The sequence below is a fragment of the Hyaena hyaena genome, unplaced genomic scaffold (genome assembly GCF_003009895.1).
Source record: "Hyaena hyaena isolate Hyena2069 unplaced genomic scaffold, ASM300989v1 scaffold_170, whole genome shotgun sequence".
NCBI lineage: Eukaryota > Metazoa > Chordata > Mammalia > Carnivora > Hyaenidae > Hyaena > Hyaena hyaena.
Window position 1 is genome coordinate 473,084 of NW_024080802.1, and position 3,033 is coordinate 476,116.

Below are 3,033 nucleotides of genomic sequence, written 5' to 3' on the forward strand. Positions count from 1 at the left end.
TTTCTCTGTCACTCAGGACTTTGAGTATCCTAATAAACTCTCCTCTTTTTCCTTCTTTCTCTTTTTGTGCTTCTCTCTGTCTCCATCTCTCTCTCTCCTCCACAAGGCCATTTTTGCTTGTTAGTTTGCCTTTTTGTTAGTTAACAGATTTGTAGGATGACACAGATTCCCTGCCAAACACATGCTTAGGGTTCACTCTTTTCACTTTTTTAATAACAGAAAATAGAAAAAAATAAGGTTTGGATGTGGGCTTCAGGAAAGCTCAGGCTGCCTTCAATGTTGTTGGCCTTTGATACCTGACTCTGATGCAGGAAAAGGGTGTCTTCCATGTGGACTGATACTGTTATAGAGAGAAAAATGTCTCTGAAAAATTAATGTTTGTAGGGCCTTGACTTCTCCAGATGTTGGGAGTGGAGAAGAGGAACAGAACGCAGAGCAGTATAGAGACATGGTGAGCTCTTGGCCATAACTCAAGATCCTTTTCTACTAGGGTATGGGAAATTGAAAAGCTAAGAGAAAAAACAGATGTCTGAAAATTATAATAAACAGAAATAACCTGATGGAGGCCAGATTCTTTCCTCCACGAGCAATCCATCAGGTTTTCCTACATTATTAAATAAATAAATAAGTAAAACTTAAAAAGTGTGCCCTGAAGTTCCAGCCCAAGAAATAAAATGAGCTCATTATTAATATAAATTAAATATATGCGAATTCTAAAGGATAGCACAGAAAATCCTTCTTTTGTTTCGGGCGATCCTCCGTAATGTCTTTTTCCTTTCTTACAGAAACAACAATAGGATCAATCAATTGTGACATTCATGCCAGTTTATCAGCATATGTATCCCTTTCCCAAATGCTAAGTAACTGTAGAGGACAAACATGTAACTTCTTTAAATGCTCTTCTAAAAGCCTTCCATGCCAGAGACTAGCCCTGGCTTGTTTTTATGATTTTCACTAGAGAGTAAAGAAAACTTTGTGACTTAGTGTCATAAATGATTAGGTAGGCAAAATATGAGAAATACCTTTAGATATTACCAGGGGCCCATCATTCCTTACATGTTTTCTGTGATCTGAGGGGTATTCCCTATTAGTTGACTTCTGAACTGAAATCTATGATTTCTTACCATCCTCAACTCCAGATGCCCCCCTTCTCCCCATGGAACTCATCCTTGTAGAATCTTCCTAGAAGAGAGACAACATCACTTAAAGAAATTTGATAGAAACATCAAAAGTATATGAAATCATCTACTTAAGTTGTAAAACATGATGCAGTTCTAATCATCATATATTGCGATGTTTGTACATTTTAGGTCAAGATTGACATAACTGATGAGGACAAACGTTGAGCATCATCTTCCAACAAACACCAAAAACACAAAAACTTACCACAACTGAGAAACTTGAGTTTTTATCATCATCTACTGCAAATGTTAAAGAAGAAAGACAAATTGTCTTTTACAGCATAACTCCCGAGGTGTGCTAAGTGCAATCTTTTTTGTTTTGTTGAATGCTCTCTAGCTCCTTCCGAACCATATTTCATGCCCTAGAGAACCTCTACTTGGCTAAATACTGATTAACCAATTACAGTATCGGGTGAGGTGTTCATCAGCAATAATTCTAACAGCACCCTTTTAAAGACCTAGTCTGAGCACTCACTACTCAATATATCTCGCTTTCACACACTCATGTCAGAAGGCTTTGGGGGGATTGTAAATGCTCCTTTTTTTGTAAAATCGTTATTGTCCTTCCATCATGAAATCAGACCACACTGTCTTTCTCTGAACTTCCTTCCCTCCCTCTCTCCTTTTCTATTTCTTTTTTTCTTCCTTTCTTTCCTCCATCTGAGCCCTGTGACATTTCCCATTGCCTCATGCCAGTACTGCGTTGTATCTTGTGCTAAGCTTATTTACACAACCTCCTATCCGGCCATTTAGAATGAATTCTTTGGGAGAGATGTTGACCTCTATTTTTTCAAATGAAGACTGAGGATAACACTTTTGCCAAGAAGGATGCTGGTTTTGGGGGCACAAAGTAGCTCCCCACCTGCAAGTTGAAGTCTGCGAAGTGTGCCAAAGCATCTGCTGTGCTAGACCAGTTGGAAAAAGACTAAAGTTTCCTTTCTCTACGCTCAGGGAATAAGCTCATGATAACAAAGCAATGAGCAAAATGAATTAATAGTAAAGACTAATTAATGCCTTCTGCAGTGATGTGTACAAGTTTCCCGAGAGGTAGATGCAATACCTACAAAGAGGAATCCTGTCAACACTGAGAGCTGAGCTGCTCTACAGCACACTCCACCCAGCCCGAGGGGCTTTTAAACTGGATTGTTATGATTGATTCCATCTGGTGAAAATGGAAAGAAAACGATGCAGGTTTTTCATTACAGTCCCCACATTAGCATAGCAGCCAATTGGCAGGGTGTAAATTCAAGGTTTCTCTATTTTTCTCTCCCCTCTCATAGGCTACGGAAAGTTCTAAATTTTAAAGGACAACAAGGCTATATTTCAGAGGTGACAGATTGAAAATCTATGATGTTCTCTCTGTTTCAAGCTCTGTTTAAGTAACTCCTTAACAACAGATTAGGCTATAGCTATAAACACACACACACACACACACACACACACACACACACACACTAGTTTTGAATACCTCCGCTGGAGACCCTGTTCTCCAAGGAAGCACAAGGGGAAAGAAAATGTTGAGATCAAGAATCACGATTTAATTAAACATATAGAGCAAAGTTGCTCAGAGTGTTGTTGGACACTCTGAATGAGCATGACGCTGGAGCCATGATGAAAGTCTCTGGGCTCCTTTTCAAAACTACGAAGTCAGAATCTCTAAACTTAGGACTTCGGAACATGAAATTGTGACAAGCTTCCTGGGTGATTCTAAATATTAAGAATCCCTTAGGTAAGAGTATTGAAAAGATACTGAAGGATTCTGAAGAAATCTTCATTTCAAAATGTGCTTCTTTTTATCTTTTCGGATTATTCATAGAAGACATTATTTTTGAAGTCTGAATTTAGATCATTG